The following is a 13,513-nucleotide window of genomic DNA, read 5'->3' as shown; positions in this document are numbered from 1 at the left end:
TGTGTTTGTGTGCGCTAGAGTTTGTACACCATGTGGCTTTAGAAGAAGAGAAACCGTTAGAAGTGAGATCAGCAGGTTACAGGGTGTGTCTGATTCGCTTGGTTCAGAGGGGAATAAGTGAGGTTTCACAAGGACAGCTGGCCTCAGATGGATACTTCTGAGAGATGGGCAAAGCCCTAAAACAGGCAGTTTGCCTGGGGAACATGGTGGTCTCTTATACAGAGGCAGGATGTAATTACTAGTTACTGGCTTTTTTCAGTCTTCTGTATTACACTGTGTATTTTTGTCTCTCCTGGAAGGATAAAAATATCTTTGTACACGTTTGCTGTACAAATTGCAGATTTAACTTAGCTCTTTTGCACATCTGTCTAGAAATGGTGACCGTGGATTTTTATTTACTTAACAAATGTAGCCTTGTTACTGTGAAAAATGTCACTTTGATGTTGTGGGAATAATAATAATAATAATAACACAGTAATCTTACTTTACTTTCAGTGTGCTGAAATTGTGTTGTCATTATGTAGGTTAGAGGTACTGCTTTGTGTGTCTGCGTAGCCCCAGGGTGGTAGTTATAAAAAGAGGCCAACTCGGTTCAGTACGGAAAAGCTCAGAGAGTCAGCCATGCTAAAGTTGTTTACGTTGGCATGTGCTTGGAGCATGTGTGCTTTAACAGCAAATTACACATTAACCAGACAAATCCGGTACCTAGCAGCTTACTCCATGGCTGAACAGTCAGCGGGAAAATATTTAACTATTTCTCTCACAGATAACACAATTATGATTTGACTTGCGAAATATATGCATTTTTCAAGTCACGCTTTAGTTCAGTATTCATTGTAATGCAATAATATGTGAGCCAATCTTTCTATTTTGCTTTCAAGGAGCCAGACTTTCTTCTAATTTTTAAAGTGGTCCCATTTGTTCCCATTTCTTTAGCTGATTCAGTGAAAAAATGCCAAAGATGGCACAATTTGACGAGCAGAAAAGAGTGTTTTGCAACAGTGAGGTGATTGCCAAAGAGCTATTAGCCAAAAACATGGCAACACCTGGATTTAGCTGTCAGACATTCCTGGTGGTGTTGGGCATGCTAGGGAAATAATCAAATTGTGTTGCTATATCATGGATATTTTGAAATGGGACTTTTATATCATGTAAAAATGTATCCATGTTATCACAGACATTATGATGTACCACAGCCCTACAGTGTGGTGTTGACTTCTTAAGAGAATGGAACAAAAAGCAGTGATTTTTCTTCTTATCCTTCATGAAACTGCAAGGAAGTTTGCCTAAAAGAGTTCAGACTGTGTTGACGAATAAAGATAATCATACCAAATACTGACTGGTTAGAATTGTACCAACTATTTTTGTCTTTGTGACTTGCATAGAATACAGAGTAATCAAACATGAAATTATTACATTAGATGTGATTGGGCCAAGTTACTTAATTAAACTAAAAAAATAAATACTTACTTGGCTCTTTTGCAGTTTAATTGCATGTATTGAGTCCAGTTGCAATTTGGATTTGAAATCTATTAACTCACATGCAGCCACTTTTACACCATAATTTAGTAGAATTAAGATTTCCTACTTCTGACAACTATTTTTGTGGATACTAAATTATCCATAAACTATATGATTATCATTTTAACACCAGATTGCATCACAATACACACTGTGTAAAGATGTAAAGTGTACAAGGAGAGAAACACAAGAGCTCTTTATGGCATAGAAGTGGAGCATGAATGCAATTTTCTCAACATTTCCACTCTGCCACCTCAGCTTTGTTTGTCTCAGTCATTCCACACACACCAGTTTGAACGCAGGGCGGTGATCACATTTTTGTTTACTCAAGTGGGGAGAAGGCAGACTGTTGTAATATTCTGTATCCAATATCTGTGTCAGTTCAAATCTAAAGTTAATTATGCTTGAATGATGAAGATGTGTTGTAGGAAAGTACTGAAATGCCAAACGCTGCACATTTAACCTGTTAGATTTTTCACACAAAAATCGAATCGTCTAAATTTCCAACCAAATAACAAAAGACCATAACAATGAATGTTTTTCTTTTTTAAAAAAAATATGGAAATTGTTAACAGTGGGATGAAATCAATATTTAGGCTTTCTTAATGCTTAAAAACAAGCTGCTTTGAGCGACAAATTACTGGATTTAGCATAACATGGTTGATTTAATGTTCTACATTAGCGTTCACAGACTTATTGGTTAGCACTGACCTTTCAAAACATGAAGGTCCTGAGATTGATCACCATCCATTGCCGATCCTTTCTATATGTAGTTTGCATGTGGGTTCTTTTCTTGTTTGTTTTGTTTTTTCAGTCTCCTGCGTGACTTTCCTTTTATCAGCAAAATTAATTTTTTCAAAGTGCTCTTCAACGAAACCTTGCTAGAGAAGTAGAGTTGGTCCCCTGGTGCCAAACTCATCCTAGTTCTTAGGAGGGGTTAAATGCATCAAATGAATTTCTCTGCAGGGATCAATACAACTTAATTTAACTTAGAGTAGGCTTCAGTGTTACACAATGTTTGCCTGGAGTCATTTCATCAAAGAATAGTTATACAATCAGGAGCTGACCTTGCAGTAATTAAAGAACAAATAAAATCCAAATTGGTTGTCAGATAGAATAAATTTAAGGAGAGCTGATAATGGCATCTGCATTGACTATTGTAGAACACCATTCAGAGAAAATAGCACCCGGCAGTCTTGTTTAATAAACAAAATAAGACCTAAGTTAATGAGAACAATACTCAGTAAATGTGATGTATATTTATTGTGCTTCTTGTGATTTGAAGAGAGGCCAGAGTATTGGTGACACGTGGAGCCCTGTAAGAACTGCCTACTGGGTATGAAACAGCATAATATGAGCAGAAATGATGCACCACTGTGTGCACACAGTTCAGTTACAGTGCCATTATAAATGGAACTAATACAATTTGAGGGGGGAATTAAATTTAACACATCTCGTATCCGTACAACATTAAAAAGTTTTTGCATCTCTGTGTGTGGAGTGAAGCTGTGGAACAGACTAAGTAAAGATATGAAGCAATGTCCGAGCATGGCGCAGTTTAAAAAGCGGTTTAAGGAGATGGTTTTTACAGGGTACAGGGAAGAGGTAGAGATTTGATAGGGTGTTCTTGTCCAATATTTTCATGTGTGTGCGGGTGCACGGGTATGTTGGTATGGGTGTATATATATTTGTAGGTTGTGTATCCTTTGAGGTGTTACTGGGGTTATTGAAAATGTGTATATGTGCGTATGTGTATATACGTATGTATGGATAGATAGAAACATATATGTATATATATATAAAAAAATGAATAAAAAAAATACACATGACATATAATGTAATTGCAAGGAGGTATTTCTGTAGTCTATTGATTACTAGATAGTGGAAAAGGGGTGGGATTAAATAAGCTTATGCTTCTTCCTGCTCCTTTTTGAACATGAAAGTTATTTGTAGTTGTGGTTGCTCGTTTTCCTTTTGTTTCGCTTTGTTCATTTGTCTCTTTAAATTTTATGTTGTTGTACTTTTTCAACATGTTCAAAATAAAGATTCAATCAATCAAATCTAAGTGGCTGAGGTTCTTGCACATTGGCAAATAAAACAGAAACTGTTTACAAGGCTAAACATAATTAAGGCATGTGTAAAACTATCGAAGTAAAGAGTTTGAAGTATTACTATAAAACATTAGTCTTATGTATCTACAGCAAAGACTTGAGGATATGATTAGTACTCCGGCTGTTTGTGTCAGTGAATAGCTGAGAGCTCCTGCCAGCATCATAAGTGTTCGTTGTTGTGGGATTGATGGGGAGACAGAAAGAGGGCATGTGACAGACGAGAGACGAGAAAACAAAGTGGATGGACGATCTGTGAGAAGTGTTGATTTCCCCTGAAGTCTTTCAAAGGACAAACCTCCTGACTATAACATGATGCAGTTCTTCTCCAGTTATGTGCATAGTCTTGCTTTTTACCGTCCTTTGTGTCATATGTGGGATTTCTATCCGTGACAAACTGGTTAAATGAGGTCTCGTACAGTAAATTGCATTTTTATTTATGGCGTCTGTACAACACTGTTCTTTTTTTCTTCTTCTTCCTTTTTTTGGTCTCTCAGTACAATTCAATTAAATACTGGGCAGGATGAACAGAAGTGTAGTCTGCCCTCATTACACTATGTTAATTTAATTCCTCATGTGACAGGACTATCAAGTGACTGTTTGGACAAAGGGAGGAACTTGTAGCAGGTTGACCCAATTACTTCTCATTAAATGCTTTGCAAACCACAAGCTGTGGCACTGTCCATTCAGTATGCATATAAGATCACCCAGCGGTCCAGTACAGAGTGAACTGCAAGCAGCATTTTTTTTTTGTCCCAGAAAACGAGTTTTGCAGCTTGTAAAAGTTGTTTTGAACTCTGCTTGTTGTTCTCTTTTACCGTTCCTCACTGCTGGAACGAAGAATTAAAGGAGCTCCATGCTGATATGAGGAGGGTAGCAGGTCAGGGATTTTGTAACTCAGTTTTGTGAAGATGATTCCAACAAATTCAGTGTTGATTCATTTAAACAGGGCTCTCATTCAGCATTTGTACTGTTGGAGGTTTAAGAAAAACTGTTTGGTTTTTTTGGTTGCAAGGTTGCTTCTTAGTTTTATCGTAGAGGACAGGGAAGTACATAAAAACTGCTTTGCCTGAAGCAAAAGGAATTATGCAATACCTGAAAGTTGGCTCATAGATGTAAACAAAATCTCTTATTTCATGTGTCCACTACTGTGCAAAAGTCTGAAGCCACCCTTCATTTCTTTATATTTACCTTCGAAGGAGCCATGGAAACATGCTGCCAATGCACTAAAAGCATACTTGGATAGTGTTCCATTGTGTCTTTTTCTATTAGTAATAAATCAGCCATCCAAGAGCCTGAAGTTAACATTAATGAACCAACACGGGATCATTTTGACAGAAAATGGAGCAAAAGGAAGCCGCTATCCAAAGAAAAGCTTTGGAATATCCTTCAAGAAGTCTGGAGAACCTTTCCTGAAGACAACTTAAAAGAAATGACAGTAAAGTTTCCCTAAGACAGTTCAGGCTGTGTTGAAGAATAAAGGTGCCAAATATTGACTTTCAAGTCTGTTAGAGTTGCACAAACTCTGTTTTTGCCTTATGCACGCTATTTCCATTTATGTTTGCACATTTCAATAAATTGCTACATCTTTTTCCCTTTGGCTTGAGACTTTTGCACAGCAGTACATATAGCTTTCTCCTGTTTGTTCATTGATGAAGTCACGTAGCTCTAACACTTCTTTTAATTGTTGTACTGACTATCAGTCGGTTCATCTTTTGGCCATGACATACCAAGCTGGTAAGAAATCAGCAGAAGTAGGAGAGTTTTATCAGGCTGAAAACAGACATTCCAGTGAAAATGGATTATTTATTGCAGAAAGTATGAGACATAATTTGGTGTTTGGATTATTATAATACAAGGAATCTGCAATCAGCTTCTGCCCTCATCTGCTCTCTGGGTTGTTTTTTGCATTACCGTTATCTATCTGACACCTTGTCATTCGTTATCTTTTGACATCTTAAGCCACGCAGCCTCCCTCTCTCTGCTGGCAGGCATCTTTGTTCCAGTCCCTCACACCTTCTGTCTCTCCAGCAGAGAGAGACAGTCTCCCCTGAGGACCACACTTAGCCAAGCTCATAACCTGTGCGGATTTATCACACAGGTTCATTTAGGCTCAAAAACAAACTCTGCCGTTGTTATAAATAACATATCAAGAAATTAATTAAAGGAAACAAAAATCCGATGCTACTAAAATTAACCACTTTCTCTATGTTACAGCTTGAGCTAAATAGATTCCTATATATAAATATGTGTTGGCATGATTCTGATTGATTACATGCAGTGATAAGAGAAAATTTAGCCAATGCACACATTAAATGAATCCAAAAAAAAGTTAGTGTACACGTTTTTTGGGTGCAAGATAAGATAAGAACACTGTTTTGCACAAATTAGCGACTGAGGCTGGCTTATCTTTTTTCTTCATTTAATTTTTGAGGTTTCTTACAGCTTATCGTTACCTTTTCGTACAGGAAAGGGTTTGGTGCTATAAAAATGCTGTTCTAAAGCCGCAGGGCATTTAATTCACCACAGCAAGTTGAAGTAGAGCAAAAGACTGTATCTAATTTGTGGTGCAGTAATATTTAATTCAAGATGCAACGGGATAAGAAAATTGGCTCACACTGACTGCTTTTTCATGGCTTTAGTTCTTTTTTTGGAATGGAAATGCAGAGACTTGGAACCGAACAGAAGGCAAAGACAGATATGATTAGAATGCCACTGACAATAAATTCTTTCTCATTTGAACTGCATGACTTTGTTTTTTTTTTAATTTTAGTTTTTATTTAACAATGTGAAGAAGGACCTAGGTTATAAGATTGCAGTGGTGGAGGCTTGGCTTCCCATAGCCAGAGTTTAGATTAAATATAGAATACATATGTGTTAATATGTGGGGTCATTTTTTTTTGTCTGTACTTCTTATCCCGTTTATTATCAGTAATTATGCACCCATTGCTTTTTTTACTTGTTTTATCATACTTACTACCACACAGCCCACTAAACTTAACTACACTCAAGTGTTTTTGTAGCTTTTACACCATGGGTGTCAAACATAAGGTCCGGGGGGTGAAATTTGCCTTGCTCAGTCTCTACAATTAAATTCTCTCCCCATGATTGTTCAAACTACACCAGAGGAATTTAGTAATAGATTAAATGACAGGAAAAAATAATCAACTATAAAAATATATCTTTATTACAATGGGTCAAAACTTTTTAAAAAGCCTATTTTCTGTGAATTACCAAAACCTTCATGCTTTATAATTATATTACAGTCAACATTTAAGCCCAAAGAGTTGTGCTGACATATTTCTTTTTTCTTTTTCTTTTTTTAAATATAGCAGTTTCTATATTAGGTTGAAAACTGAGATATAAGGTTAAAATTGCACATATTTTTCTTATACAAAACATATCTCAGAGATTAAGCTTACTTACTGATATTGACAGAAAGGAGAATTTCACTAATCTGGACCACTTAAGATCAAAGATGTAAAATGAGTTTGACATCCCTCCTTTAGCAACAAGGTAAAGAACATTCAGCATTGTTTCACTTCACTCATTTCACCCTGCTTTATTAGGAAGGGAGAAAAACAAAGCATTTGGGCTTTGCATTCCATCTTAAGACATTAGGACAGTTAAAACTGGGGTTGGTTTCAAAGTAAAATGCTGTTGACCCATCTTCTTCCCAGACATAGTCTGGCATTGTATCAACCTGAAATGGCTCTTGCTAGCAAAGGCTGGTAAAGTACAGTGCAGCAGCGGTCCCCAACTCCCGGGCCGCGAGAGTTGAGGCTCAGGTGTGAAATGTATGGTTTTCAGGGTTTTTATCGGTTTTCAGAGTTATTTTGTTATGTTTTTATCCTTAACTCGGTTTTCCTGGGTCTTTTCACGTGTGTTATGAATAAATTTTTTATTTATTCATAACACATAACACTATTTATTCATTTTATTTTGTTGTATTTATCCGCGACACCTTAAAGGCTGGTCCGTGAAAATATTGTTGGGCATAAACCGGTCCGTGACGCAAAAAAGGTTGGAGACCGCTGCAGTACAGTATCTCCCCCAAGCAAATCTTCCCAGTGACTGAAAACATCACCCACCAGGTTTCATGTTAGCAGCCCAACTATGCTAGATATGCAGGATTCATTGTTGAACTTTGATGGCTATTCTGAGAGAGGTTTTGGGAAGTTGAGTGTTAACTCAATGAAAGATTCTTTGTCTTTTATGACTTAAAAAGATGTTCTCTGTAGCACGGGCCAAGCTAACGTAGCAACACCAGCACAGACAACAAAAGTAGCACCTATTACCAGCTCCATATGCACACTGCCATATGGTGACAACACACACAGCTATAACACGTAGGCACAGGTAATACACATAGCATCTGTGGATTACCAATGCAATCCCATGTTGGCAGTGTTGGGGAGTAACGGAATACATGTACCGCCGTTATGTATTTAAAATACAAAATATGAGTAACTGTATTCTGTTACAGTTACCATTTAAAAAGGTGGTATTTAGAATACAGTTGCTTTGCTGATATAAAGGGCTCACACGGTGGTATTTTCCTGTTTCATATGTTCGGCTGTGCCCTCTCTATTTTTGGTTTCCACGCCCCAAACAAAACATGCATTAAGACGCTCTAATGCCTGTGTCTCAATCTCGTGGCCCATGTCACCCCTACTTGCGGCTCGCATAATGACGTGAAGAAATATTTTTAAAAGTTATTCACAAAAATGATTTAATATGAAGGCAATAGGCAGAGTGTTACAGGCATCGCCCTAAAGAATGTAGCTTCATGGGCAGTGTAGTCCGTGAAGCAGGGAGACTGGACTGCCATACCTGTTATGTGTTTGAGCGCAAGGGAGGGAGAAAAAGGAGAGTGGAAAAGTACGAGTTGTCACCGACCATAAGCGGGAGATGGAAGCATGTAAATATAATAATAACCACTGCAGCCAAAAAAAGTGCCTGACGAGCCCAGTTGTAAGTAAGCTTAAGACTCGATTGTACACTTTTTTCGTGTTTTTCTCCAAAAACAATAAGTTCCGTTGGAGCAGCCTTTCAACACCTCTGTCTGTCTCTCGCTGGCAAAGTTGACCCAGACAACAAAGTAAAGCTAGTTTTCAGCTACGAGCCCGACACGAGCCCGACACGAACCCGACGTATTAGCCAGAGGTCCCTTAACTATGGTTCGGAGCCGCGGACCTGTTTTATATACGCGTGAAACAGTTTTCTATACGAGATCGCTGCAAAAAGTGCAGCCTCACCTAATGTCCACCTACTGTTACTCATTTTATATTAAGATTTAAAAATCTAGTTGCTATTGGTATGGTGAGTAACCTTCAGTAACAGTAATAAATCACAGCAATAGTACATTCAGTAGTTGTAAAAAGCATGATAATATGTTAAGTAATCCAAAGTATTCAGAATACATTACTCTCATTGAGTAACGTAACAGATTACGTTACAAAATATATTTTGGGGCATGTATTCTGTAATCTGTAGTGGAATACATTTAAAAAGTAACCTTCCCAACACTGCTTGTTGGGCGTAGTTCTCACTTAAGTTATTTGTATTTTTTTTTAATAGGTCACACACAGATATCTTAAAATACATGCGCTAGTTTTGCATACAGTATGACGAGTGAATGTTCGGTGTTTACAAACAGCAGAAACTAAATGGCACAAGATTGAACAGAAGGATTTGTACATAAGGCGGTAAAACTTGAACGCTACTTAAAGAGGGCTTGAAGTGAACCTTTTTAGCGGTTCTAAAATGCTATGATTGCTTTCATTCTTTAAAATAAATCTTAATCAGATGTTAATTTTCACATACTTCCAGATCCATTAATATGTCAGGTTAGTCTCACCGTCACCAACAGCATCCTTAATCATGCTAAAGCAGCATTGTACATGAGCTTCAAGAGGAGGAACATCAGAAAAAAGAAAGCAAGGGAGAGCGTGTCAGAACAAGTCAAAGTCAAGACTGCAGCACGTCACAGTCAATTATTGAGGTCGTCTGACAGTTGAAATAGTAAGCTAGGCCCTCTGTGTACATGCACATGTCCATATACGTTTGCATGCTTGTTGATGTCCACATTTTTTCCTCTCTCCATCAACTCAGTCTGGCTAGGCTGGCCTAAGGCTACTTCTCACACACTGCATCCCCTGGCCTGGATCCAGCATATATGGAGCCAGCTGGCTTGATCTGTCTGCCAGGTCAAATATGGCTCCAGTGTGTTGTCTTAGGGCCTGCTTTCTTAGTCAGACTTATTCTGTGAAAGCAAAAACAAAAACTGCAATTGTTTTTGTATAATGTCAGTCTGGAGTTTCTGAAAAGAAATAACTGCTAGTTAGTGTTCTTTAGATACCTCGTTTCTTTGAATTATTGTAATGATTATCTTTTAAATGTATTTATTTTTTTAGTCAGTCATGTTAAAAACACGTGCATGCACACACATACACACTAAGCAACAAGAAGACAGGGTTCATTTACTTGTTGTTTTGAAAGGTAGAGGTCGGTAGAGGTTACATTTTTCTATAGAATAATACGTCTGTGAAAAGAGTGGAAATGTGGAAAGCGATTGTTGACCTGAGTCTGACTTTTCACACTGAATATGTTTTGGATCTGTAGTTGTTTTGATAAAACCAAAAAAGTGGTTCAATTTCAATTTACAGATAAATCTATTGGGTTAATCTTTCTTAAGTCTCTGAGGTTTGCTGCCATCCCCTTTGTAGGGACTCCTGGTCTTGTTTACTCCTTCATGACAGAAGCCTCTGTTCTAAATTGTGTTTATCATGGAAAGTTTGATGTTCTGCCAGTCGAACCTGAAGCACCGGGAACATTTGAAACTCTTTGACTAACTGGCAAATCCTTAGCAGGCCAGGGAAATAACTTATAATGTTTGATAGCTTTCCCGAGCTTAACATAAACTGAAGTGATCGGGAAGAATAATATAAGCACATAAAATACTACCATAGGGTGCAGCTGTTCACCTTGCTGCTTAAAATAGGGTAGGGACCACCCCAGTCTTTTGTAGACCGAAGTGGACTTTCCTATTTAAGGTAAGATCAGATGGGAAATCTGGTTGGGAGGCATTTTCTCCATTTCAGTTCCTTAAAATATGCCAGCACCCCCACAACACTCAGAATAGAACACTAAACCACACATCCTCCCACAGTTACAAAATTAGACTGTCTCTGTTTGTTTCCTACAGTGACAGAAGACCTGCAGTAGTTCTACCTTTCTCATGTGCTGTTAAACACAATAGCTAAACTTGTTTGTTTAAAGAGTCTGTGTGTAGTTATCAGCAGTTTCTAAGGCACCCTTGTGTTTTGTATTCAGGAAGAAGTTCTAAATGTTCGTGAAGCTTTTGACCACTGACTATATATGTTTTTTTAAACATGCTTGATTGATGCTGAAATATCCGGGTCAGCTTGTAGTTGAGGATGGAAATTACAGAGCGCTTTTAAATCTAAGCTTTGCAACATTTAAGAAGTTTTTTTTTTTTTTTAATAACTTTTTCTTCTCACTTTTGCTGAATATGCAGAATGAATTTGGACAAAATGTGACCTTATACCTCACCATCTTTCATGACTTGGTTTTTAAGCAGTGTTTTTTTTTTTTCACGTGATGTGGCTGAGGATGAGAAATTATACATATTCTTTTCAAATAATAGGAATGTAAACTTTTTGAGCAGTCCCTAAGCAGGAGTAAAAGAAAAAAAGGTCAAAGCATGTTATGTTCGGCTCATATATCTAGGTCACGTGGTCATCCAGTTGTTACAGGAAAATGACGGTTAACATTGCTGGGGGCAGTGAAGGGAGGATGGATAGAGCAATGGAAAGATGGGGGAGTGTATGGACTTAATCTGTGCCATCGTATTAAGAACAGCTGGTTTGATGCTGGCTTTCTGCGTTTATGTGTGTTGAGGTGTTGGAATACAATTTACGATTACTGGAAGTTATATGGACCAAAATAGAAGCCTTGTTTTGTCCTTCATCAGTGGGTCGAACCACTGTTGTATGTGTCTGTGTTGAATTTTGGCTATTTCATTTTATTAATTCCAGAAACATTTTTCCTTCTCTAATAATGTAGCTGCTGTTGTTGACTGGCCACTCTTAAGTTGTGAAATTTAAGGTGTATCTCTGTGTCTGGTGACATACAGTTCTCAGTGTAGCTCAAGTATTTGCAATCATCCATCCATGCACTTTATTAACTTCTGTTTGTTCTGAGTCACAGGACACTGGAACCTATCCCAGTTGTCATATTCAAAAGGTATGTTACATCCTGCACACGTCACCAGTCTATCTCAGGGAATGTTTACTCTGTTTTTCTAACATGCCGTAAACTAGAGCTTGGACCAGTTGCAATTTTCTTGGCTAATTCTGAGTTCCAGTTTTTTTCCAAAGTGTGACCTACCGATACAGTTTTTTTTTTGCCAGTTCTGATTTTCTTTCTAAGAATGACAACTGAGTAACTTTCTTAATTGAAGAATAACGGGTTCATAATAAAAGAAGTTAAACTTTACAATTTCTCTCAAACTGCAAGTAAGTTACAGGATCTCTTGTCACTTAAAAAACAAAGCGTGTGGCTACTGGAAAACCGAGCTGATCATTTCTGAAAATGCATCGTGTGAGCACATTGAGACTTCTATGTGCGATTCATGGTTGTTATATCAGTCGAGCAAATTAATAACATACAGGTTAGAACATGTATACGTCTTCCACTCCCCTGCCTTCCCAGGCATGATTACTAAAAACAAACAGGCCTCATGTGCTTTCATCTCAACAAGGTAACTGTGGGTCAGACTCTTCTGTTGTTGTTGTTTTCTTTTAATCTGTCCTTCTCTTAGTTTAAGGTTAATGTATGACACTGGAATATGTGTCATTGACTGGCCCGGTGCTGTTGCCTTACTCTTATCTTTTCCAGATGTTGATATTAGTGTGTAAATATTAGTCTAGCACCGGTGTAGCATTTGTGATAACTGAACCTCATGTTAGCTTAGCCTGGCAAACTTTGCGTTGGTGAGTGTTAAGAGGTGAGCTGCGTGCTGTGTTCAAGTATAATGAAGGTCAGTCAAGGGTTAGAACAGGCTAAGCGTGAAGAAAACCCTTTGCCTTTGTATTCTCATGGGTTCTGATCCTGTGACATTTTGTCTGTTGTCTCTGAGATACTGTATCAGTGTAAGCAACACTTATATTTTTGTGGCATTAGTACTTCTGAAGGGCAAGGGGAGACTGGCCCGCATGTCAATCAGAGCTCAGCATTTTGTGCTGAAATGCAGCAAGTGCACATCAACCAGACTAATGGATTGTTTTCTTCCTGTCATTCTTTTCAGTTACATTTGGGAGGGTGTTTATTTGGTCTTTGTGTTTTGACATGGATTTTTTTTTTGTAAGTATACCAACCTGTTGACTAAAGAGGGGGAAAAAAAGTGAAATGAGAATAGAGAAGTGGACTAGGGAAGTGCACCAGCAGTGGGTAAGCTTACTGTAAAATAAAACGAGCATTCGGTGTAAATGGCAAATGCGTGCGTGTGTCTGTGTGTACGCACAAAAAAAACCCCAAAAGAAAAACAAAAAAACCTTTGCATTTTCAGTTTTCAGTTTTATTTGTCATGTGCAAGTTAGCACAGGGTCAACATTGCAATGAAATGTGTTTGACGAGCAGCAGTCACTCAGCAGCATGATACAGTAGGAGAAAATATAATAAAATATAATAAAATAAAATAGAAAAATAGTAAGGAGCAAAATATTAGAGAGACATGGTAAAAGAGAAAAGATGACTAAATATATATGTATATAAATATATATACATATATATTTATATATATATATATATATATATATATATATATATATATATATATATATATATATATATATATATAT

At 37.5% G+C, this 13,513-nt stretch overlaps 1 protein-coding gene across 1 annotated transcript in view; it reads left to right on the top strand.

Annotated features, from left to right (window-relative positions):
• Positions 1-13,513, top strand: part of osbpl5 (oxysterol binding protein-like 5) — a 51,588-nt gene that overhangs the window by 10,973 nt on the left and 27,102 nt on the right. The gene's annotated exons all lie outside the window — the stretch shown is intronic.

Source organism: Neolamprologus multifasciatus, chromosome 7 (genome assembly GCF_963576455.1).
Source record: "Neolamprologus multifasciatus chromosome 7, fNeoMul1.2, whole genome shotgun sequence".
NCBI lineage: Eukaryota > Metazoa > Chordata > Actinopteri > Cichliformes > Cichlidae > Neolamprologus > Neolamprologus multifasciatus.
This window is presented reverse-complemented; position numbering and strand designations above follow the sequence as displayed.